This window comes from Ornithodoros turicata, chromosome 2, assembly GCF_037126465.1.
Source record: "Ornithodoros turicata isolate Travis chromosome 2, ASM3712646v1, whole genome shotgun sequence".
Classification (NCBI taxonomy): Eukaryota; Metazoa; Arthropoda; class Arachnida; order Ixodida; family Argasidae; genus Ornithodoros; species Ornithodoros turicata.
In genome coordinates, this window is record NC_088202.1 from 124,025,197 (window position 1) to 124,052,215 (window position 27,019).

Consider the following 27,019-nt stretch of genomic DNA (forward strand, 5'->3'; position numbering starts at 1 on the left):
GAGATGGGGAAGTTCCTGTTAGTCTCTCTTACGACTACATAGGTCCTTGGTGCGGCAGACGGTGCTATACTCTCTGCCTGTCCTTCATGGGCTCTCGAAGGCATCAGAACTCGTGTTTCAAAGAGCACTTGCCCGAAGCTTACGTGTTGTGCTGGGTTTACCTCGAGCAGCTTCCGACAGTTGTGTGTTTGTGGAAGGAAAGGAACTTCTCGTACAAGCTTTGCGGATGCAAGAAACACTGCGCCACTATCCGCGCCTTGTGACCTGTCATAGAGAGAGAGAGAGAGATACATGACGACGATGATATGGGACCCGTCATAGGAAACATCCACTGGTTCGGAGGATTAGGAGCCGGCGTCATTGCTAGTTTTATAAGCTCGTCGCTGAATATGAAGAACAAGCTCCCTGTACATTTCATGCCATCTGCACCCCCTGCGGTTTGCGTCATAGACATTACGTTCACATGTGGTTTTTTCTTTATGTGCCTTGCGTTATAAGTAAGCGAGCTACGAATCCATCCTTCTGTGATTAACCAGTGTGTCCTGAGCATGATGGCAGAGTTCCATAGCTGTCATATCCATGTCTACACGGATTGATCCTGCACACATGACACTTCCTCTTCCGCCTTTGCGATTCATGACATCAGCATTGAAAGGCATTTCCGGTTATCCCATGTATCGTCATCCGCTGCGGCAGGACTCTATGCAATTATCTGGGTCCTTAGGTACATAAAGACAGCAAATCCCAATATTTGGATCCTCTACTGCGACAGCAAAGTCGCCCTGTCTGCGCTTCGTGCACATGACCCGCACTCGTCGTGCGCTTCACTGGTGTATTCCTTGACGCTGTTGTCCAGGGTTATTACGAGATTGTGTTCCAGTGGTTACCTGGTCACTGTGGCATCTCGGGAAACGAAAAGGCGGACTCCTTCGCTGCAGAGGGGCATTGTATACGAAGATCACATCCCATTCCTTTCCCAGCATCAGATGCACGTCCGTTACTGCGCAGCGTTGCACAAGACGTTTCCCGTCGACTATGGTTCTCTGACAATGGGACTGACCTGACTCAGCTGCAGCAGCTGGATCCCAACTTACGATTCTGCATCCCCAACCGCATCTCTCGTTCGGCAGAGACGCTCATCCGTCGTCTTCGCCACAGGTGTCCCGTTTTGCCGGCGTGTGCTTTACAAAATGGGCTGGTGGACTCTCCAATGTGTCTCGTGAATGGTGTAGTGGATGACGTCAACCACGTATTGCTCGAGTGTAGACGATTTACGCCGAAGAGAATCGCTTCTGACTGGTGTTTCGCGCATGACAGATACCCCGGTTTTCTCGCCCTGCTCTTGGGTCACTGGGACAGCCCCCGCAATCAAAGCCTCCCTTTGTTCTCCTGGACCGGACTGGACTCAATATTGAAATGCGAGCGATGAATTCCGCACACAAACTATAAGACATCTGACGGTGACGGTCTTTTTCTTTTCTTTTTTTTTTCTGTGTTCTTCTATTTTTTGTTGTAATCTCGGAGTGTGCTGCGGTTACGCAAAGCTGGCGATGGAGCAGGTAGCGCCTTTAATGCCCAAGCAGCAAAATGTACTGAAAGTCGAGTGCAATCAGGGTGGACGGGTAGGTGGAAGGCCTTGAACAGACTCGTGAAACTAAAGAACAATGATAAGACACATACCGTCCACCCCTATTGCACTCGACTTTCAGTACATTGTGCTGCTTGGGTGGCTGCTGAAAGTTCTAACCTTTACCCCCTTTTCATTTTCTTTCTTTCTAATCTATATGTAATCTAATCTAACGTTTTCTAATGGCACGTAACCGAACTAGAAAAAATGCCACGATGTCGACGACGCAACACAGATACGGCTTTTCGACACCTTATTTTACATCACGGTAGCCTGACCCCTCAAATAATGTTTAACCATTACAATCCCGACGAACAAAGCGGCAGCAACAGCGATGCGAATAATATGACGAAATAAATTCGTGCAGCGGTAGTGCGTCTCGACGATGTCGAATGAAATGCTATTTCTACTGCAACCACCAGGCAATCATTCTCTCTCTCTCAGTGTGGTATAGGGCTCCGGAGAACGCGACACGTGCCGAGGATTTTCCGTTCGCGTTAGCGGTTGCGCCGCTTAAAGCATTACTCCAGTACCTGTTGCCGTTCTGCAGAAAACATCGTTTATCTATATCGGATAGTGGCTTTTGCGAGCAGAATACGGTGCTTCCAATCGCGCTTTCAGGCGGACGGTTCGCGATTGTGTTTCCACAGTGTTGACGAAGTGCGTCAGGTAGCGCACACCTTCTTCGAGATGCAGCTGCCGGGTTTGTTCACCGTGCCGGACTGGGTAGTTTTCAGTGTTACTGCAACTGTACTGCTGTACCTGTAAGTAGGAATGGCTATGATCCTTTTTTCTTGTCAATGCTTGCAGCGATGTATCACCGCAACTAAGTGCTTTTGAACTCGCTTCGTACAGTCTATTTCCACCTTCCACGCACTGCAGTACTCATACTTTATAATAAAAATTACTTTCCATGTATACTGTCATCCGGGAAATTAGAATGGAACAGAGGGAGTTAGAAAAGAAAGAAATGGAGCAAAGAACTGTTACGTGCAACGGCCATTCTGTTTTAATTGTTAGAAGTCGCAAAGATTTCTGTGTCTAGTACATTGAAACACTGTTTTTTTAGAACGCCTTGTTATCTGTTCTGTTGTGAGTCACAAGTTACACGGTTAAAGGTAACGATTCCGAAACTATCCAGTGTCAATAAAGTCAGCTTGTTGTTTCTCTCTGATTTTTCCATTTCTTTTTGGGAGTTTAAACTCTAGGCGAGGGCGACAGTACAGTGTGTAAATCAGAGATAATTTCAGTGGTCCTGAACACTGCAATGTTCAAATCGTTTGTGACCATAGGTGGGGAAGTTACTTTTATTTTGTACTGCACTACCGTTACTCACTACGTTTTCAAGAAGTAACGCGTTACGTTATTCGTTACTATTGTGGTAATAGGTAACGCTGTACTAACGCCGTTACTTTTGCATTACTTCACCAGTTGTCCTCATAATATGTACCATTTGTTGTTGAGTCACATAAGTGCATTCCGCAAATAAATACAAGCAACGTTGAGCACAAACAAGGGTCACGCATGACCACAACATATATGTACGATTTATTGCAACGCAGAAGTAGTTGATGTAATTTTCATCTTCGCTAGTTTGGCTGAGAGGACGCCTAATGACCAGTGAGTGCACACAGTACAAATCCAAACAGCCAATCACTTGGTACTTTGTTACTTGTTCAGAGGGTAGAGGATATTTTTCTGTCGCTTTTGTCCCATTCGTCCGAAAAATACCAGAGGGAGTGAAAAACAGAGGTAGTAAACAAAGGTGACATCTCAACCACGGTAGGTTAATGATCATTCTTTTGCGTTCTTCGTGGGTGCCGACGTGACAGTCTTGTCATTGTTGAAGATGAATAGAAAAAATCGGGGATTTTCCCGGCTTCTGCAGGCACGGTCCTCGCTCATGCTTTCAAGTTTAGACGATGAAGCAACGTTCCCGAACACGCAGTAACGCATAACGCCGTTACGCGTCAGTTAGTAAAAATGTAATGTCGTTACGTTACTCATTACTTCTCTCCCAAATGTAATGCATTAGCATATTTCGCTACTCGAATGTAACGCGTTACCTCTAACGCACTACTTTGTAACGCGTTACTCCCCACCGTATGGTTGTGACGGATAACATATTTTCTCGAAGCGTTTTTCATATTTTCGGTACCAGACTTGGAAAGGCAGCTTATCTGTTCCTTTTGACAAAACATGATTAAGAACGCGGAGGGACAGGGACGAACACACACAGGCGTTCGCCTCCGAGTGTGTGCTTCTTCTTCTTCGTCCCTGTCCCTCCGCGTTCTTAATCATGTTCCCAACCAACACGCTCTACACCTTCTCGCACCCCTTTTGACAAGTCAGGCGGAGTATTTAAATATGGAATTCTACACGTACCGTCCGGTCACGCAATGACTACATCGCTCCCGTTCGTTGTGTGTATTTTTACTTTATGGTATTTCATGATAGTTGCGGTAATTTCTGTTCAGTGCTGCCCTTCATAATATTGTCTATGGTCAACGCAGCCCGCGACTCGATTTGAGTTTGACGCCCCTGGTACCGCAAAAAGAGACGTAGAATAAAAAAAAATAGAAAAAGAAGGGAACTGTCTGCGGATAATGCTTAGCTCAAAAGAGCGTATTACACCACAAAGGTAACTGTACAACAACTCCACGTGCGTATCTCTCCACAGTATAGCCTTGGGGGATCCATTAATTTGACATTGAGGGAGGCAGGATGCCGCTTGCTCGGATTCTTCGCTCTGCCGGAATGGGTGATTTTATTCGCGACAACCCTTGTCCTCCTGTACATGTGAGATCACATACGTGATGTTAGAATGCATTTAGCTGTGTTGTAATTGCATTCTGACACAGCTGTCGCCTAATTGTGATTCAGGTGCAAATTTATGCAATATGTGCCGTAATTTCGCATTAGATACTTTTGAGTCAGGTACTACGACAAAAACGTTGTAGGTGTATGTGTCATAAAAGGTGGTTTCTGTTTGTCATTGTTGCGGTGAATTACCGCATCCCATCGGCATTCATGTAGTTGTTGTTGTTGTGTACATACGTCAGTGAGCGCGCATTTCAATGGGAAGGGTGGGCCCCGTACCCCTGTAACTACCTGTAACCAGCACAGGGTCGAACACTTAGATATATGCAAAATAGCCTGCGGTGGGTGTAGCATTTTAATTATGTGTAAGCATGTGTGCGAACAATTGTAGGGTAAACAACGCTCTGGAAACCTGTAATCTCTGCAAGGTGACTGTCGCGAACGACACTTTAGAGGTGCAGTGCATTCAATTCAAATCATTTTTTAAATAATCCTTTCGGTTGGGTGAGAGTAAAAAGCAGAACGCTTGACGAAGATTCTGCTCCCAAGAATACATCGTGCAGCAGCGTTACAGAGAATGATACACAAGAACAATAGAAATTCACTTAATCCATGGATATAAAGAAATGGCACAATTCCTGTTTAGAGAACACGAAATGGTCTACCGCAGCACCTATAAACTGAATAAACAAAGACGCCGACATGCGTACTGTAGTGCGTGTTTCCTGTAGTTCTACATATCGGTATCTACATGCCCCAGTGCTGCCTTGCTGACCTTTCCCCTTTTATCCTTCCTTTTCCGTTTTTAATTTTCTGTCAATAAATTCCCGGCCCCCATTTGTTCGTTTGCGGTTGTGGCCGATTGTATACGACATGATCGAGATGCCATTCCCGTACACGTGCTCAATAATTCCTCGTTCTCCTCACTCCTCTCCTCCCAATGGCGCTGGTGCTAGTCAAGTGCTTCGTGAGGTGATGTCAACCGGCCCGGTTTAGAGGTCGAATCCCGGCATCGGCTGTGCCGTCTGGATGTTTTCCTTTTTCTCCTTCTTTTTTTACGGCTCCCTGCAGAGCCAGTCCAGGACGCACAATCCCGGTGAACATCATGTCGCCACCCCACCTGGCAGGCAGACTTCTCCGTAATAACTCGCCACCAACCGACCACTCATCACCCTTGTCATGCCGACTCCACATACGCCGCATGTGCGCCCAGCACACTCGCCTCTTCACTGAGAGCGCCGTCCCAGCCCGCACTTTCCTTCATTCCATCGATCCCAACATTGAGCTCACCATCCCACTGAGCCTCTCTCGAAGGGAGAGCTCACTCCTTCACCGCCTACGACTCAACGTCGCTAAGACCCCATCGCGCCAGTTCCTCATGGGCAACATAGGTTCCCCACTATGCACGAAATGTGGTGTGGTGGCGGACACTACCCACCTCCTCCTGCACTGCCGCCTTTACTCCTCAGCCAGAGCCGCACTTCAGCAACAGCTCACACACCTGGGCCTGCACCTCACGCTGCGGACCTTACTCGGCCCCGTGCAGCACGCCCGACAGTGCGCAGTCACCAGACTGCTCCTCCGTTACCTCGCTGCAAACGACCTACTGGTCGCCCTGTGAACCGGACTGTACCCGCCTGGGTACTCTCTCTCTGATCTTTTTTTTTTGAATAGCAAGCCGACACCCTGTCTGGCTGACCTTTCCCTCGTTCCTCTTCTTTGTTATCATTAAACATACCCCCCCCCCCCCGACCAATCATCTACTAAACGGTTCGAGCGTCTGCGGTCAGAGCGCCGCTCCTCATCTGTCACAAACAAGTTTTCTACTGTAGCTGTAAGCTTGTAAAGATGATGGTACCTATCTACGTGGGGTCGGATCGATGATGACGGAATGTCCCGGAGCCCCGGATGCGCTCTTAACCCCTGGCCTCATTCCAGGACTGCCTGGATAGAACTGGCTAGCTGCTGCCTTGGCACCCAAAGGTAGTGGTGCATTGCCGTCGTCCACAGGCCGTTATATTATCCCCCGCCCCCTCATACGTGGACCGGTGCTTGCGGTTACGATTCGCGTCGATACCTTGGCGAGGAGAATGAGACTTTTTAGTGAACGAGGCAATTAAACATGGAAGGACAGAGACAACACAAGCCTCACAACGTCTAGTTGCACACTTTCGTTTTCGGAAGAAGCTCTTTCGTTAATGGAGAAGGATGCCGCCTGTAATGAGTGTGTTCGTCTGTGTGAATGTGGAAGTATGTAAGATTCTGGCGTGGCTCGGTATATGGTAAGAGAGGGTAGCATGCATGGCGTAGTTGGTAGCATCCCTAACCGGCAATCAGAGGCCGTGAGTTCGAACCCCATTGCTGGTGCCTTTTCTTCAACTGCCAGCATTCATTTTAATAGGAGACTGAGGACGTCACGTGGATAAGGCATGGCACACGGTTTGCGGTTGTGGCAGCGGATGCAGCAGAATGATGGCGTGGACAAGTATGCTCTGATCCAGGCGGGTTTCAATGAAGAGCTGAAGCAGTGTCGGCCCAAGGCAATCCGAGTGCGAGAACAGTGAGCTCCAAGCATTGTCACCAGGGATCTTATTATCGTCAAAGTATTCGACCCCGATTGCTTTGTCTGTCATTGGCCGTTACGTAAAGAATGGGTGAAGAACAGAAATGAATGACACGCGCCCTCATCCAGTCGAGCACTTGATCCTGCAATCTTCATGATAAAGTAGATGAATCATGAAGAGACAAGAGTCAAGTGGTCGACTATTGGTTTAGGGCACGTGACAATCGTCGCTGCTCTTCAAGCCTTTTTCACGTAACGAGCAATGACAGGCGAGACACAACGTAATCGAGGCCGATTGCTTCAAGGAGAATGGGACGCTGGGGTGTAGGATGACTACCTCGGGAGAACCATCGCGGAGCATGCATATGGTGGCCGGGAAGTGGGCTGACTGTGGTTTCCCTGCGGGTCCCCGGCAGAACGGTGGTGCTCGCCGCACGGTTCACCAAGTGTAGAAGTGATGGTCTCTCTGCATGAGCCCTGATGATGATGATGACGGGGAACCCACCTGAGGGCCTGACGTTCTGGGCTTCTCAGCTCGTTGTGTCACTCCAGGACTGCGTCGATAGCACTTACAGCTGCCGTCTTTGCGCGAAGCAATAGTGGCGCGTCGTCGTCGCCCCCAGGCCGTTACGAGGTCGTCCTGTCTCAACAGCACTGCATCGTGATCGGGCAACGCCCTCTCAGTTTTGCCGATTTTTCGATGTGTTTTCTCCAGTTTAATCGTACTGCCGCAAGACACGTTCTAGAGAAGATACCATGGTCATTTTGATATAATAGACTCACTATACGTTTTTTGAACTATTGCCGGTTTGACGAATTCAGCACGGTTTTGAGTTGGAGTTGGACGGACTAAAAATAATACGGAGAGGTTGAACTTGTCACCTGACAGGTTCTGCTACTCCGAGAAAACAAAACAAAAGAAAACAAAAGAAAAAAAGAGAGATGACTAGGCTAGGCTGTACGGCGCAGGGTTTTGAACAGCGCATGTAACAGAGCGAGTGTTTGGGTTGGATGGTACTTGTTTCAATTAAAAACATATAAAAACTCCCAGTGGTGGGCAGGAGGTTTTGAACGGTCCTGTCGTTTCATTCACTATGCTTTGACCGTAGTCAAGTTTATCGCCGTGGAGCAGGGTGATGGGGGGGGGGGAGGTAATGGCATGATCAGCTCGCACACAAGTAGGCGTCGTTGCGACTATAGCGCACACACACACATGCACACACAAAAAGGACGGATGGAGGATGACGGGTGGAGACAAGTGGATGGTGCGTAAGTCCGTCGCGGATCGCAAAATTTTAGAAGGGTCGCCGTGGATCATCCGAAGCTAAAACTTCCAAGAGGCCAACAGCGAGTCTTCTGGTGAATGGGGCAACATCTCGACAAGGGTTTTACGATCCATACGCGTGGGTGACGCAACTACGAGGCGATGCTCTATGGAACCTAATGAGAATCCTCGTTGGCACTGCAACATCACCGTTGCCCTAGAATTGTTTGCTAATGACGAAATCGAAAGGGTCTTTATTTGACAAAACAAAGCTAGTTCAGCACATAAACGAGTTTTACTGTTCTATTTCGTTTTCTTTAATTGATATAATGTCTCTTTCACACAGCCAACCGTTACGTGTATGAAGAAAGCTATGTTCATTTGTGTGCAGGTATGCTGCGAGACACCGGAACTACTGGAAGAACCAAAATTTCACACAGGAGCCGTTCGCTCTCATTTTCGGGCCGTTTCTTAAGCTACTTTACATGGTAGGTTTCGTACTACCCAGTAACTAGCGTCTGCAACACGCCCATGGAGATTATGTTACCGTGAGAGACATTGATTGTGTGATGCACGTTGATGGTATTACTCTCGAATCTTCTTTGCAGCCGTTTTTTGCGCTTGACCAAGAAAGATATCAGAAATATGGAAAAGTGTTCGGGTAAGTGACATGGAAGTGACCTGAGCATATACATGCAAATACACTAGATTTATGTTAGCCACAAATCTTCGATACACCTCCACAGAGCCTACGAAGGTGGAAAGCCAACACTGTTCGTCGCCGAGCCGGAGATCATTAAGAAGGTTCTGGTGAAAGATTTTGCCTCGCTTCCAAATAGAAGGGTAACTATGATGTCACACCCACATATAAAATGTATATGTTTAGCAAAGTAACATGCAACAGCGCTGGTGTAATTAACACGTAGGTGGCGTTTCGCTTCCCTGAGCATGAGAAGACACGAAGATCAGAGGCACCAAAGGGCAGACGCAGCAACAGCAAAATTTAACATTTACTCGCAATAAACACTTTTAGCAGTGGAAACGAGATTCACCAAAGGCACCAAGTTAGCCGGCTATTAATTAAATATGTGTAGGACAAATGCAGCCAGCCAGGGTTGACGATAAGATTATACTCTGTCGAATCGGGTCTCGCTACCGTATAGGATGACAAAACAGGCGTATGTTGGAGTTTTTCAGCACAATGTGATCAATGGCACTGTTTATTTAGGCGCTTAATTTGATCTGACCTTCAGAATACACGCTACTCACCTTAGTGCTTTCCTTTCATTCTGTTAATCTCCCACAGCGCGTGACCTTCCAGGACTCTTTATTGGACAACATGATGAGCACTGCTCCAGTGGAACGATGGCGCAAAATTCGTCCTGCAGTGAGCCCTGCCTTCTCTACGGGAAAGCTGAAGAGGGTAGGTGTTGCCACGACGAATGCAATGCTGACTGTCCCAGTATTTCCAAAAACTCACTTTCTTCGAATACATATATTGTCTTACAGATGACTGCACTCATTGAAGACTGCGCAAGAATCACGAGGGAGCATTTGCAAAAGGCAGCGGAGAAGAACGATAATATTGACGCAAAGCAGTTAGCATCTTACATTAACTGCCGACCAGTCATGCTGACGAATTTAGTCTGAAGCTACTACGAAACTTTTCAGGTTTTTCGGGCATTTTTCCTTAAACACCATTGCCAGATGCGCATTTGGAACGACTCTGGATTCCTATTCCGATCAGACGAACTTGTTCGTGTCAAAGGCAAGAGAAGCCTTTGGACAAGATCTGAACCTGAAAATTATATTGTTCTGTAAGTCACATCCAATTTTTCGCTCGATGAAAGTGACCTTCCAGTTTCGAATTGCAATTGTTGTTGTGATGTTTACTCTTCTCATAAACGCTTCACTTTTCTTTTTTTATTAACTCTCCTTACAGTTATGTTCCCTGGGCTATTTAAACTTCTGAAAATTAAACCAGCCAATTCGGATGTGTTCCAGTACTTCAAATCACTTTCAGTGAATATTATAAAACAGAGGCAGGAAAAGGACAATGTAAGCACGCCTATCAACGAACTGGCTTTCATTTAATTTCGAGGCGCTAGCCTCATGAGTATTCTACTCTTCTTGTTTGAGTATCTGGATTGGCATGCTGTGGGAACTAAATTGCACAGTGCACTTGGCATTACTTGGCCCATGACTGCCTCGCAATTCTTACAGCGCAACGAAGATTTTCTGCAACTAATGATGGATGCTCAAGAAGGGAACCTTGCAGCCCCAATAGAAAACACAAAAACCCGTGACGACGAACTTTACAACTTGGGTGACGATGAGAAGACCGTCCAGTTTTCTTCAGACGAAAGTATGTGCTCGCTCGGAATCTCGCGTCTTGCTCTTCATTTGCACAAATGAAGTTGTACTGCCAATACGGACGGACAGAAACCTATAATGTATTCGTTTGTGGGTCTTCCTTCATGTCAGCTGTCACAGAGGATGAAGCTATGGCACAGTGCGTGCTGTTCTTCCTCGCTGGCTAAGACACAACTTCGTCTGTTATTTCATTTACTCTTTACCTATTGGCTTTGCACCCAGAAATACAAGACAAACTGAGGGAGGAGGTGAACGAGTGCTTTGCCAAATACGTAAGTCTCTTGGTAACTTTCGCAAAGCTTTTTGGGGACGCGTAGTCTGTTCGTTATTTTCTACCAGAGGTCACATTACTTCTGAGGTAGTTACACACCAAAGTCATACCCTGTAAACGCGTGCATCAGTCAATAAGAGCAGTTTTCAAGCTATGAGAGCTCAATTCTATCCGCACTTTTAGAGGTGCAGCATTGTTACTTTCATTGTGGGTTCATTGCTCTCGGTTGCTACGTTCGATTTAATTCGAGTGTCTTGTGTATTTCCAGGACAACCGACCACCCTTTGATGTGATATCGAAGCAGAAGTACCTGAATGCAGTTATTTCCGAATCGATGAGGATACTTCCCCCTTCTGTCAGGTGCGCATATATTTTCTAAATTTACTTATATGCATAGTGTCCCTGCTGTTTGTCGACCTATACTCAACTGATCAAGTGCCTTACAGAAAGGTGGTGGTGGCTTGCCTTTGTTGGCATCATCGTAACAAAAGTTGCTCATTAAGTACATGAAAAAGAAGGCCTTACAAGCCGAGTCCATATGTCGAGGGTACCGACTATTGTATCGCACCCGTCCAACTCCATGTATAGCTTATACGCCACGCCGGTATTCCTGAGGAAGGTGTTGGAATAGCAACCTCGTTCGTGGCTGGTATGCATGACTCCAAAGCAGCACTGCAGTGCAAGGAGAGCGTGGGTCTTTTGATCTTTTGCTCCTGTAGTTGTCGATATCCTAAAGGTGCACATAAGGCACTAGAAGGCCAGCTTGCTTTGCAGTGGATCTCTGGCTACATCGGAATACGAGGCGACGAAGTGGAATTGATGACTGCAACGACCCACCGTTCTTCATACTTTCAAAAGGCGACAGAAGATCCAATTTTCCAGTCAAAATGTCAGCCCTGGCTCCTGAACAGTGGCGTCATGACATCACTCAGTGCCCATTCCTCCACGCAGTGGATCCCATACTATCCTCCTTCAGCAGGAGAAGGCATAGCAGGGGTCGAACGTCTCCTTTACGACTTCGTTTCGGTAACTGGGCCTCAGCAACACAATACTCTGCACATCCTGCAATGTGCCATCGGCTATTGGGCACTCTTCATAATCCGCCAACGCTAATCGAACGACACCTCCTCGTGCGTCAACTAGAACCCATCACGTGTGACGACTTCCTCATATTTGCTTCCTTTGCTTCACGGGTGCACAGGGCGTCCCCACCATTAAGTGGTCACCTCAATAAATTGGAATGCTCCCCATAAACAATGCGCTGCTGGCACGCATTCGGCAGCAACAAGAAGGCATGCTGCAGGCGAATTAAACAATCGCAAAGCAAAGACAAAACTGCATGCAAGCTGGTGTACATTTCCCTGAGTCTGGGGAGATATGTACAAGGGACAGACCCAGGGAAATGGCACTAACAACTAACAGATTGCATATTGGATACCGTATAAAACCAGAATGTAAATGTCCTAAATGTAAATGGGCGTTTTGGAAGGAGCACCTGATTTGAGGAGTTGAGAGCGAACCGGGAACGTCTGCTGAGAGCTAATTCCGTGGGTATATGGTTCGCCTTATGATGTAAGCGATGCGCATCGTGATCCAAGACTTTTCTCTAAAGTATTGGCGGCGCTAGATAAAAGAAAATACGTTCCCAATAATTCTACATTTAATCCTCTTTCTCTTTAATCTCTTTCTACAACTTAATAGGAAGCCTCCATTCGTTCAAAAAGCGTGTAGATGACCTCCTTCAGTTTTTCAAGGGGATTCTTAAGCGTACTGTGAGATGACGTAACTATTGAGCACTGTGTATACCTTGGAGACAGACCAAGAACCCCGGAACTAAGTCAATGTGGCGTTACTGCTACAGTCTTGTCGCTGGTGACAATTAGTGAGGTCAACGACGACAAGCTGCTTACATCATTACCACCATGGTGGTAATGATGTAAACAGAATGTTGTTGTCGTAAACAGCTTGTCGCACCGCCACCGCTATTAAGTCTATTGCTGGCGAACTTTTTCAAAAACACAAACATAGAGCTCAGAGAACGAGCTACTATCACTGAAGTCACTGCACTTGTTGCTTGAACATCAATTAGAGTAACTAAAAACATAAAGAATAGCAAGTAATTTTATTCTAGGATTGAACGATCGACAACCGAGCCATACAGAATTGATGGTACAAATATCGTCGTTCCTGAGGAATGCGTCGTGGCTATACCAGTCTATGCCATGCACCATGACTCCCAGTATTTCCCTGAGCCAGAGAAGTTCGATCCTGAAAGGTATGAGTGAGGCATTCAGATAGTCGCATGAGCGCTCACATGGTATGGATGTATGATCCATCCATGGCTTGCATAGGTGTCATCCTATAGGGAAATTAGGTGCTTTTCAGATTCAGCGACGAGAACCTATCATCTATCCGGCCTTACACGTATCTACCATTCGGTGCGGGCCCGAGGAACTGCGTTGGTATGAGGTTCGCCCTGCACGCTGTCAAACTATGCCTTACGTACGCCATCCACTGCGCCAGATTTGTCCGAACGCCAAAAACTCAGGTAATCTTACGGGTCTCATATGTGACAAACTTGATTTGTTGTAGACGCAACGATGCTGTTCTGTCAATTTTGGTCAGTACCAGCTGATCCAAATCATACTTCTTTAGCACTGTGAAAGGTAATCGTAGCCTATGTTTCTTGTTCTGAACAGGTTCCACTGAGCTTCTACAACGGATCTGGGCTTATGAACGCCAAAGACATAACTCTTGGAGTTCGTCCACTCGACTCTCCACCGAACTGAGGTTGTGGTCCTTGAAGCGACAGATTTGCTTGCGTTCATTTCAGCTTCAGCATTCCTGAACCGCAAGGCGCAATATGGGATACACGACCTCCTACAGGAGCACCCACCTGAACCGCGTTTACGGCATCTGTATTTCACACTACTCCTAAAGATCTTGGGGTCTTGTACATATATAAGGGTTACCGTCAGCTGAATAGTAAAAAAATATCAAGCACGTATTTTGTGTTCGTTATAAATATTTTTTCGTCCTGCATGTGCGTTTTCTGAAGGCACACAAATCTAACTAGAGCACAACACAGTTCATGCAAAAGTATGTGACGTTTGGGAGCTCACGGCACTCTACCTTGTGGTAGGTATCACACAAGAATACGGGTTTAGATGCCGTTTTAGCAGGAACATCCGAACATCCTGTAGGACAGCGTTCCGTTTGCAACTGCTGGACGACAAATTAGCCAGAATTCATTCATTAACTTATTAATTAAATGTTATCTAGAGTATGCGAGATGGCAGAATTAGAGCCAGTCATTATTCATATCCCCCGCGCTTATTAAACACCCTGTGAAGCGAACGTACGTTTAGATATAAAATGTCAAATTTCGCTAATGAGCCGAAACTAGAACTAGGCGCTTTTCGACCTCAGCAACGACGCAGCCTCCACCTTATCTGGGTCGGAGAGCGGTCTCCGCTTTGTTGTCACTTTTATCGTTCGCTGCCTTCGCGCCATTCGTTGTCGTAAAGCCGTGTTGGAGCTTTCTTACTTATGCCCAGTCCGGCCGTGCTTCCAGGAGGTTTTGCCTGGGTTTCCCCCGACGATAGTACATGGCGGTACGGTTTCCTTGGAAGTCGGCCTAGGACACGCGCTGCTCCCATTAAATGACGCGTTGCGTTGGTCGTGACGAGCGGCCCGCCCTCAGCGAGGCCAACTACTGCAAGCGGAATATGACACCAGCAGTTTTTTTTACCTGCGCAACTATATTATTTCGTGAATATTTTGAGATTTGGGGATTTCAACTTGTGCACCAACCTCGTAATTTAGAACCTGACCTAATTTATTCTCTTAAGACAGCAACTCTGTCCGATACTTGTGAACATATCAAATCATAAAACACCGCAATTTGACGGACTCTCACGGAAACAAACAAACAAACAAAAACATTCCGAGGATACGCCACGAAATATCTGTTACGGACTGGCTGATTCCAGAACTGCATCGGTGCCATATTAGTTAGGACACGACATATCCTGAAGCCGCTTATCCAACGAGCAGTTACGTCCAAAAGGTCACCAAGTCTACCGTCTGGTTACATCCAACGTGTCGGTACGTCCATACCGTGGCGTTATAGCCAACGAGCCGTTGCATGCAATGCGCCGATACGTCCACCGATGGATGTAACGGCGCGTTCAATGTAACATCTCGTTGGACGTAGCGACCCCAGACCTTGCTGGAAGTGAAGCAGGAAATGAAGGAATGGGTCCCGTTACAATGAGGATCGATGTCCTGTGGCGTCCAAAAAGGCGAAGAGAGCCTTGAGGACAGAGCGTTGGTGAGCTGGATGCGACCAGGGGCCAAGCAATTTGGTGATCTTGTGGTGATGCATGTGGGCTATTACGTATAAAGCGGGATGGCGAAAAGCTTGGACATAATACACATGCGGGGGTGTCGCAACTGGCAGGGTTAGTAGTAGTTTATTATCCAGCCGACCGCATGTGGTGTAGTACGGTGAAGTCCCGCATGGAGGAAGTGATTATACTTCATGTAGGACAAGCATGTCACGATTTCTTTAATTAGACAGTACTAATTTTCTTCGCCTTTAGCAACGAAAATAACTCGAAAAGAAGGCAAGGTGAACAGATGGCATACTGGGTCGTCCGTCAATACGCAATTCCGGGCAGCACCCTGATATGAAAATCTTGCGCAGATCCCTTGCTTCACACACAGACATCAAATATATAGACAATAGATAGTCCGCACTCGTATTGCCCTTGAACTGTCTAGTGCAGGCAAAAAGATTCTATATCGGCGATAGATAGCGGGATAACGTTGGCAGTGGCGGAACGCAGATACGAACTGAAAGGTGTGCCCTTGCTGAAATGCCTACCTGAACTGAAAGACCTTTCGCTTCGCATCTGCGTTGCGCCGCTGTGAACGTGCTTGAATGCTTGAGTGCAGTGAGGCAGGCTTCTTTGTAATCATTGATTTAGAATTGGCTATCAGTCCTGTAAGCTCTTCCAGAGGCCAGTTTCTCGTGCACAGGCGGTTTCTCCATGCGCCCATTATTTTGCTATGATTACCTCTTGCTCACACGGCAAATTGCACGTCTGTTTCTGTTCCCCATTTTCCCGTTTTTGCATTTTTCGTCGTTCCATGAATTCTTGCATGACATGTTTTGAATGACCGCGGAGGGCTTCTCTTCATGTTTGTGAAGTCTTAACGATACGGGAAACATCCCACAATATTATTATCCTCTTCATCGTTTGCGGTCGTAGGGTCAAGTGGCGCAAGGGCAAAAACCATTGGATTGAAGCAGAAACTACTATAGGGACAACGACAACGCGGTCATTCCGTTCCCATTCCGAAATTCCAGTTGAAAGAGGGGCTCATTCCATTCCCATTCCATCTATAAGAAGGTTGCCGCCATTTGCATTCCATTCCAGGTTGTAATAAAGTTGGATCTCCAACTAAGGAGTGGCAACTCCGCGACCCTGAACGGAACTGCCTGTCGCATAGATTAGATGGAACCCTGTGCAGTTCGATGTTGGCGAACATGCTCAGGGAAGGGGAGATAATCGGCTATAAGGGACTGTGCGAAAGGGGAAGACACGTCTGTTTGTTGTTCTACGTCGTACATTGAATCCTGCGTATATGTTGTTTCGCAGCCCAGGCACCAAGACAACACAATTAGGTTGTCGCTTTTCATCTGCGAAGTCAGCTCAGCTTTGGTGCTATCTACAGGGGTGGGGGTTGTACGATCTTTCACAGCGGGTGCTGGGAAAATCTCTGGCATTATTGTGGCAGCATTCTTGTCCGATATGTCCCACCGAAAATGAGCCGTCTCCTATAGTGAACCAGATCAGACTAAACAGAGGGCAAGCTGTGTCACAGCGGTGCCGCCAATACGTTTACACATCCGCAAATTGGTGACCGGATTAATATTGACTCGAAAGATTAATTCCTGTATAGTACAGTTGTAGACAGGACAATCATAGGCTGACGCATTAAGCGATTTTTTGTTTTGTTGCTCTTATTGTTGTTGTGCTCATCCCCTTCTTGATATAACTGAGCGCACGTTCCTTGGATGACTCTTGCTAGCAAACAATCGTTTTGTACCAGAGAGCATACACATGCGAACAATTCTTGCTCTGTGACCTCTCCTACCCAAGAAGAAACTGCAATCCAGCTATAGGACGCTGCTGGTATTTATTTTCAGATGACCTGTCAAGTAACTTGACGTTGTTTAAGGCTTCACGTATCTTGCAGGTGAGCCACGGGATCCACGCATTCACATTAAATTGCATACCATACCACGGAACAACGTTTTCTAGTGGCGCATAACTTAACCTGTGATGCCATAATCTCGACTACCCAAGTGAGTTAATTTTAGTGGCTAACTACCACAGATACGGCTTTTTGATACTTTTTTTACATCGTGGTAACGTGAACCCTCGAATAATCTTTAACCATTACAATCCCGACGAACAAAGAGGCAGTAGCAGTCCGCCTCGACGATGTCGAATGAAACGTGATTTCTACTGCAACCACTCACACACTCTCTCTCTCCGTGTGGTATAATAGAGCATCCGGAAAACGGCCACACGTGCCGAGGACGTTCTCGTTCGCGTCGGCGGTTTTGGAAAGACACCGTTTATCTGAGTCAGATTGTGGAGCGAGCACAGTACGGCGTGCTCCCGATCGCGCTTTCAGGTGGACAATTCGCGATTGCATTTCCACAGTGCTGGCGAAGTGCGTCAGACAGCGCACGTTTACTTCGAGATGCAGCTGCCAGGTTTGTTTACCGTGCCGGACTGGGTAATTCTGGGTGTGACTGCAGGTGTACTACTGTACATGTAAGTAGGAATAGCTATGATCATTTTTCTTGTCAATGCTTGCAGCGATGTATCACCTCAACTAAGTGCTTTTGAATTCGTTTCATGCAGTTTGTTTTCACCTTCCACGCACGGAAGTATACTGACTTTGTATTATAATACAACACTACTCGATACAAATGCACTAAAAACTACTTGTCAATGTACTGTCATCCGGGAAATTATAAAGGAGCGCAGGGAGATCGAAAATAAAAAATGGAGCAAGGAATTAGCTGTTACGGCCATTCTGTTTTAATTTTTAGGGAGCTCCTAGCCATCTTCTCATTATCGCGACAGCGCTATCTCTTCTGTTGTGAGTCACAAGTTACACGGTTAAAAGTAACGATTCCGAAACGATGTAGTGTCAATAAAGTCAGCTTGCTGTTTCTCTCTGCTTTTTCCATTTCTCTTTCCAACCTGAAACTCTCAGCGATAGCCACAGTACAGTGTGCAGATGGACAGGAGACAATGGCGATGGTCCTGAACATGATAAAATCATTCGTGAAGAACAACGCATTTTCCTCGAATCGTTTTTCATATTTTCGGCGGTACCCCATTTGGAAATGCAGCTTATTTCTTTTTAGCGTGTCAAGGAATTCCATGTGTATGTGTCACGCACCGTCCGGCTACACAATCACTCCTGTTCTTTGTGTGTATTTTTACGTCATGGTAATTTTTTATAGTTGCGGTAATTTTTTTTTTTTTTTTCTGTGCGGCCCTCCGTGATGTTGCCCATATGGTCAAAGCGGTCCGCGACTCCGTTTCAGTTTGACTCCCCTACCCCAGCTACCGCAATGGGTGCATCGAGCCGCCACTTCAGAGCAGGCTGACCGCATTTTCCCTCAACATCACCCCCCCTCCCCCCTCGGAGAGTCGTAGAGTTAAAAAGAAAAAAAAAAGCGAATAATGCTTCGCTCCGAAAGAGCGTATTACATCACAGCGGTAAATGCACAACAACACCTCGTGCTTAGCTGTCCACGGTAGCCTTGGGGGATCCATTAGTTTGACATTGACGGTGTGTGTGTGTGGAGAGACGATGCAGCTGCTCGGATTCTTCGCTCTGCCGGAATGGGTGACTTTATTCGCAACACCGTCGTCCTCGTGTACATGTGAGATAACATACCCGGTTTAGAACATATTTACCTTGTGTTGTAACTGCATTCTACAACAGCTGTCAACAGATTGTGATTCAGGTGCAAATTTATGCGATGTGTGCCGTAATATCGCGTGAAGTGAGCTAGTACGGCAAAAACATCGTAGGTGTACGTACCATAAAAGGTGGTTTCCCACTGGTTCGTCTTCGGTTGATTTTCTGTTTGTCATTCATGAACGTTCGTCGTTGCACGAGCATTTCAATGGGAAGGCGTGGGCCCACACCCAGCAACCACCTGTAACCAGCACAGGGACGAACACTTCGATATCTGCAAAATAGCTTCTGGTGGGTGTGGAGTTTTAATGACGTGGTTGGCATGTGAAATAACAAAGTAGGGTAAACAACGCTTTGGAAACCTGCATACGTGTTATCTTTGCAACGTGACTGTCGCGAATGGTACTTTAAAGGCACAGTGCATGCCGCATTTGTTCGTTTTCAGTTGCGGCAGATTGTATACGACATGCGCGAAATGCCTTTGACGTGCACGGGCTCTATAATTCCTCGTTCTCCAGACCAACGTTGTCCTGACTCCTCTCATCCCAATGGCGCTGGTGCTAGTCAAATGCTTCTTGAGGTGATGTCAACAGGTCCGACTTCTTCTTTTAACGAGATGTTTGCTGGAGCTATGTGGTGACTTCATATGTCGCCTGCAGCTCCATTTTTTGTATGTGGTATAGGTGATATCCACAAAAAAGTCTTTAGCATGTGTCACTCTTGAGTGAATGACACGTGACATTTTTGCTTTGGGTCTCATGTTTTTGAGTCCAGGTTTAGAAGCGGTCTGCGATGACGCTTCTTTAAGAAAAACGAAGAGGGCTTTCTCCGCTTTCTTTTGCAATTTTGAGCATGGCCATTTACCTAGCAGCTTACAAAAACTGAAGGGGCGTGAGTCGAGCTTGCTCAGGACAGCTTCCAGCCTTTCTCGGTGCTATTTGAAGGCGGGGCATGGGATGATCACGTGGAGTGTATCTTCCCGCGTCTTACATGTTGGCGATGCTGATCTTCTCATTCGGTAAAGAGTCGCCTGGGTGTAGAGCTGCTCCGACTGAAGTTCGGCTCGGAGGTCGAAGCCCGGCATCCGTCTTGGTGTTTTCCTTTCTCTTCTTCTTTTACGGCAGAAGCGACAGAATCGGTTTAGAGTCACTAAATAGGGGGGGGGGGGTATATATAAGTTTAATAAACAGGAGGTGGCGTCCACGCAAGGAGAGGTCAGCCAGACCTATGTCGGCTTGCTACGCCCTGGTGGAGCAAAAAAAAAAAGAAGAAGAAAAAAACCGGCCGGTTTCTTTGCAGTGGGGGCGAGTGCCCAGGGCCACGGTTCTCAGTTCACAACGTAACACTCAGTTGGGTGTCCTGTAGGTACCTCTGCAAGTACCGAATAAGTTTCCGTTATCTTGGGTAAGCCCAGGCATGCGCGAAGGCTGCGAGACTGAATGTTCAGGAGTTCCCGCTCGTGAGTCGTCCGCAGGCCGTGCAGCACTGGGATGCTGTACCGCAGGAAGCCTAGCACGAGGGAGCTGTGAATTTGGCGAAGATCGCGACAGGTGGGGCCCCAAGACGCTCCGGAGATGCGGCGTAGGACGTTCACTGATCTGCTCGTCTTGACGGAGAGGTTCTTTATGTGCTTAGACCACGAGAGCTGTCTGTCAATAATCACGCCAAGGTACTTGCAGTGCGTCACAAATTGAAGCGGGGTTCCGGCAACATGGAGAGGGTAGCTGGTGAAGGGCCGCCGAGTAAACGCCATGGCGGCTGTCCTGCTAGAGGATACACGGAGTCCTCGGTCGGCAAGGTAGACGTGGTGGTGTTGAGAGCGCCTTGTAAGCGTTGTTGAATGGCGTCCCGTCGGACTCCGGATGTCCATATGCAGATGTCGTCGGCATAGATTGTGATGCGGATATGCTCAGAGAGGCACGCCGGGAGTGATGCCATAATCAGATTGAACAGCAGCGGACTCAGTACACTACCTTGTGGCACTCCACGGGAGACGGGAAAAGCTGGCGTATCTCCTGATGCAGTACGGACGAACAGCGTCCGGCCGGACAGAAAGTCACGGACCCAAGAAACCATTCGAGCTCCTACTCCCGACTCTTGCAGGGTAGCAATAACGGCACTATGGAGAACGCTATCATACGCCTTCGTGACATCCAAAAAGACGGCAACAGTAAAACGTGCTTCCGACTGTTCTTTTTGGACACTGGATACCAGGTCGATCACGTTGTCGATGGACGACCTCCCTTGTCTGAACCCTGCCATGGCCTCGAGGAAGTACCTCACAGTTTCAAAGCACCAGGTTAGCCGCGAGTGTACCATGCGCTCCATTGTCTTCGCCACGCAGCTGGTGAGTGCAATCGGCCGAAAGGAATCGATGTCATGGGGCGATTTTCCAGGTTTTAAAATGGGGACCACCATTGCCGACTTCCATTCTGCGGGAACAACACCGGCGCGCCACGACTCATTAATGAGCCGCAAGAGCAGCTGGCGTCCGCGGAGGGGTAGGTTGCGAAGGGTCTTGTATGTCACTAGGTCTGCCCCAGGAGAGGTGTGCACTGGTGACTGTCTTAAGGCCGACTCTAGCTCCATGGAAGAGAATGGGTGGCTTAAGGAAGGCTCCATTGGCGGATCAGGAACAACTGGGATATCGCAGGCTGACGTAAGGTCGACAGTGGGTGATGAGGTCAGCCTACTGCAATAGTCTTCCGCAAGCTCCATCTCCGAACGACCTGTGGCTAAGGATAGCGACCGGAACGGATCACGCTGAGTAACCGGCTCGGTTAGACCCTTCATCACCGCCCATACTCGGGAGAGAGGTGTGCGTGGCGACAGCGACGATGCAAAGCTTCTCCAGTGGTTCCTGGGTAGTTTGCGAAGGTGCCTATCGACGGCTTTCTGCACCCGTTGAGCTTCACGTTTGTCATCAGGGAGGCGGGTTCGACGAGCGCGCCTTTCCGCTCTCCGGCTTGTCGCACGCAGGCGCGCGTACTCCGCATCAACGGCCGCGAACTTCGTCGGGAGGCGAACGACGCTTGTGCAAGCGCGCGTGGCGCCGACCACAGCACGGCAGAAGTCTTGATGGTTGGCGCGCTGGAGCACGGAGTCCGTGAGGGCGGATTCAACAGCAGCCCTATAACGGTGCCAGTTCGTCGACCTGGCGGTACGCCTGAGTTGGGTCCCAGGAGCTCCACGGATGTTGATCAACAGCGGCAAGTGATCACTCCCCAGCGTGTCAGCATCAACTTGCCATGTGAACTGCCGGGCAATCGAGGCGGATACAACCGTGAGGTCCAGGCATGACGAGACAGAAGACGACGGTACAAACGTTGGAGAACCGTCGTTAAGGAGATGGAGGTCTCGTTCTTCAAACAGCGCTGCAAGGCGTTCCCCTCGCGAGTCAGAGCGTGTACTACCCCAGGTGACATGGTGCGCGTTAAAGTCCCCACACAGTACATATGGAGGCGGGAGGCGGTCTAGAATGCACCCTAAGTCGTTCACATCATAGGAGACGGCTGGGGGCAGATACACAGAAACAACGGTGAGGTCGGTAGTGCCCATCCGAACCGAGCAGCAGGCGTATTCCCCTCCATCGGTTAGCCCAATGTCCCTGCTCAGAGAGGGTGTGTCCGACCTAACAAGAACAGCTGCTCGACTCTTGGCACCTCTGGGCTTGGAGGCGAAGGTGATATAGTTGGAGAGGCGGAAGTCATCACGGATTCCGCACTCCGATATGCACATGAGAGGGAATTTGTGCCTCCAGGAAAATTGACGGAAATCAGATAGCTTCGACTGCAGGCTTCTCGCGTTCCACTGAAAAATCGTTGTCGTTTGGTACTGCACTGCCATGCTGCCAGTGGCGGAGCGGTAAGGGCGCCCAGCTGATCTTAGCGGCTGCTACGCTTAGGGCCGGATAATAAGGTGGGAGCGATGGCGTTCTCGAGCTGTAGGATGGATCTAATTTCAGCAAGTGCCTTCCACTCAGGACAAGCGGCGACGATGGCTTTTAATGCCGCGAAGAGTAGCCTGATCACCACGACCTGCATGTCTCCAGGGTCGTCGTTCGCTCGGATCGGTGATGGCCGGCGGGCCTTCTGAGAGTGGGTCGGCAGCGGGTCGCCACTGGCCTCAACATGCGTTGGCAGAGCATCGCGAGGGTGGGGCAGGGGGGGGGGGAAGTCACTGTCGCTCAATGGAGGGGGCCCACCAGCCTCATTGCTAGAGGCAGCACGGTGTCGTGACTGCAGTCTTCGCCGCCGCCGCCGTCTGCGGTGCTCGCGGCGTTCCTCTTTCTGGACCTTCACCTTTGCCTCCTGGTAACTGCTATTGGAGCGCGAACGCTCCCTTGCAAATCGCCGCTGCTGTTTCCGCTTGGGGCAGTCGGTGGATGTTGCTAGATGATTGCCCTGGCAATTCGCGCATAGGGGGTCGTCTTGCGGGCATGTAGAACCGTCATGAGACGTTCCACAGTTTGCGCAGACCTTCTTCCGGAGGCAGCACGCAGCAACATGCCCATGTCTCAGGCAGTTGTGGCATTGCGGTGCGTACGGTAGGTAGTGCTTAACTCTCATCGTGAGGAGATGAAGACTGATCTCTCGCGGCTTGAGAGTCCCGAGGAATGTGAGCCTCACAGCACCGGCATCCCTCTTTATTCGCCTCGCCGCAATGACCGGGGCGTCAGACCGGATCGCCAGCCTTATCTGGTCGTCGGACAGTGAGGTGTCGACACCGGTGATAACGCCATAGCACGAATCAGCCGGGCGCGGTTCATACGCACGGACAGGGATCGAGCAGATCCTCTCGAGTCCCAAGAGAGAGCCTTTGGCAAGCGGGGAAACGGCTTCCACCGCGATGATGTTCTTCGCATAGTTCGGTCGTATTTCTTTAATTTTTCCCGGTTGCTCAGACGTAAGGAACTCGGAGAGCCTCAGGTGATTCAGCCTGGCAAGGCTCACAGTCGGGTCCCGTGGAGCAAAGATCACCGTACTTCCCTCAGGCGGGGCAAGCCGCGCCGAGTTCAGACGGGCGGTCTTCCGCGCCCTTTTGCGGACTTCCTCGAACGGTTGGTCATCATCGTCGTCCGAAGACGTGACCATGGCGTTGTCGCTTAGTCGCTTTCGGAGGATGATCGTGCTGCTACTGGAACAGTCAGTGTCACTACCGCCGCTGCAGTTGCTGCGAACACTCTCCATTCCCGGGGGAGATGCACAGGCCGTCCCGCGCCTTGCAGCGAGGCAGGGCCTGCTGAAAGCCAGGCCTGGATGAGATCAAGCAGGAACAGAAAAAGAGAGAAGCGAAAGAATTGACAGAAAAATTACGGAGCAGGAAAGCGCACGTCAGAACCACTAAATAGGGGTACAGAGTATTGCATTCCTTTTCCGCGCCGCATCCGCCGATCGGTGTCCGCGATTGGGCCGAGCGTGTCACGTGGTTTCTCCTTACAAGAACTTGCCGTCCATATTGCGTCACCTCCATCCAAAACCGGTTTCCTTGGTTCCGATATGGCTCGACTGTGCGTTGTTCTACACCGGAGAAGGGGGAGATTGGCGTCCCATTGCTAGGCGACGCAGCCGCGCATGACTCAAGATAGCGGGCTCGCTTGCCGGCGTGGCTCAGTGTCGCTACCCCGCTCCCTATTTAGTGGCTCTAAATCGGCGCAGGACGAACAATCCCCGTGAAGAACATGCCGCTACACCACCCGCCAGGCAAACTTCTCCGTAATAACTCGCCAACAGAGGTGGGCACCCTCACGAGGGCGTGCGAGGGTGAGGGTTTCCTCACCTCACGATATTTGAGGTGAGGTGAGGGCCAGTTTTTCTGGTGATGTTTGAGATGAGGTGAGGAAAATCTTTTTTTAAAATTTTTGAGGTGAGGTGAGGTGAGGAAAACTTTATGAACGCGCACTTTATGAAAACTTTTTCCGCGCGTACACGGGATATATTTCCTTCTTTTTGCAGCTTGCGTCTCTCACCTGGGCGGGGACTGTCCTCCTCTCTCACCGGTGATACGTGCAACTGTTACGTGTAATAACAATCATTCCAGGAAGCGTTCTCTGTGATTGATTAGGCAAAATCTGCCACCTAAAAAAAAAAACGTTATATTGATTAAGCAATTTCACGAGTTCATTGGCAGTCACTCAAAGCCAACGCGACTTTACTGATGAAGATTCTTCAATCCCTGCGAACGTCCCATCGAATACACAAATAGCTTGAGAAAATTGAGGTGAGGTGAGGAAAAGTATCAAAAACTCCTTGGAGGTGAGGTGAGGGAAAATTTCAAACCATTTTTTGAGGTGAGGTGAAAAAAAATTTCAAAAAATTTTTGAGGTGAGGTGAGGTGAGGAAAAATTTGCAAAACAGTTTTGAGGTGAAATAAGGAAAAAATTTCAAAACATTTTTGAGGTGAGGTGAGGTGAGGAAAATTTTTCTCCCAGAAAATTGAGGTGAGGGCGAGGCTCGTGAGGACAAACGCCCACCTCTGCTCGCCAACAACCGACCAATCATCTTCTAGGTGGCCCGTGCGTCTGCGGTCAGCGCCGCTTCTCCATCTGTAACAAACATTTTCAATTTCAATTGTATGTGAAAGCTTGTAAAGATGGTGGTACTCCTCTACGTGGGTCAATCGACGATGACGGTATGTCCAGGAGCACCGGATGTGCTCGGGAGCTTTCGTAGCCCGTGGCTTCGTTCCAGGGACTGTGTGCATAGAACTCGCTGCTGCCTTGGTACGCATCACCATCGTCCACGGGCCGTTGTATCCCCCCCCCCCTCCCCATACGAGGACCGGTGCTTGCGGTTGAGGTCTGCGTCGACACCACGGAGAGGAGAATGAGACGTTGTAGTGAACGAGGCAATTAAACATGGAAGGACAGAGACAACACAAGCCTCACAACGTCTAGTTGCATACTTTCGTTTTCGGAAGAAGCTCTTTCGCTACGGGAGAAGGATGCCGTCTGTCATGAGTGTGTTCGTCTGTGTGAATGTGGAAGTGACTGGCAAGTATATAAGATTCTAGCGTGGCGCGGTATATGGGAAGAGAGGGTAGCTAGCATGGCGAAGTTGGTAGCATTTCTGACCGGCAGTCAGAGGCCGTGAGTTCGAACCCCACTGCTGGTGCCTTTTTTTTCAACTGCCAACATTCAGTGCAAGAGGTGACTGAGGACGTCACGGGGATAAGGCATGGCACACCGCTTGCAGTTGTGGTAGTGAATGCAGCAGCATGATGGCATGGACACATATGCTCTGATCCAGGTGGGTTCCAGTGAAGAGGAGAAACAGTGTCGGCGAAGGGCGATCGAGTTGGAGAACAGTACGTGATCGGTGAGAATAGACCCCTGGGACAGGGAGGACCATCTCGGAGCATGCGTATAGCGGCCGGCAAGAGGGATCACTATGGTCTCCCTGCGGGTTCCCCGGTAGATCGGTGGTGCCGGTGCAACCTGTTCATCAGGGGGTGATTGGCTGCTGATTGAGATGACCAAGCCGGAAGGTAGAGCGGGCTGGATTTCTGAACCCCTGGCCTAGGCGGGGCGTGGAGCTGCAACCGGTACGAGGTGGGTTGGTGGGCCCCATGAGACGCCGTATCGTGAATGCCTATAGCGTAGGGCTTGGTCACCTAGCTTGTCCTTCGAGGAATAGGGACCGTACTTCCAGCAGTGGATTCGAATTGGTTCGTGGGTAGTCTCTGGAAGTTTGGGGAGGAGTAAGGCCGAATTCTGTACCGGACTGTGGTGCCCGCCGTCCGGCTAACCAAATATAGAAGTGCTGTAGTCTCTCTTTGAATGAGTCCCGATTGACGATGATGCAGAGCCCTCTTGAGGACCGGATGTAGTGAGGAGCTTCTCAGTCCGCTGTCTCACTCCAGGACTGCGTCGATAAGACTTACAGTTGTTGCCTTGGCGCGAAGCAATAGTGGCTCATTTTCGTCGCCCCCCGGCCGCTACGAGCTCATCGCGTCTCGACGGCGTTGCAGCAGGATCGCGCAACGCCCTCTCAGTTTTTGCCGATTTTTAGATGTATTTTCTCAAGTTTAATTACACAGTCACAAGGCAAAATCCAGGGAAAATATCTTTATCGATTCCATAGG

At 48.8% G+C, this 27,019-nt stretch overlaps 1 pseudogene; it reads left to right on the plus strand.

Moving 5' to 3' along the window:
• The first annotated feature begins 2,096 nt into the window (after positions 1-2,096).
• The window catches only part of LOC135385012 (uncharacterized), a 30,621-nt pseudogene continuing 5,698 nt past the window's right edge, over positions 2,097-27,019 (plus strand).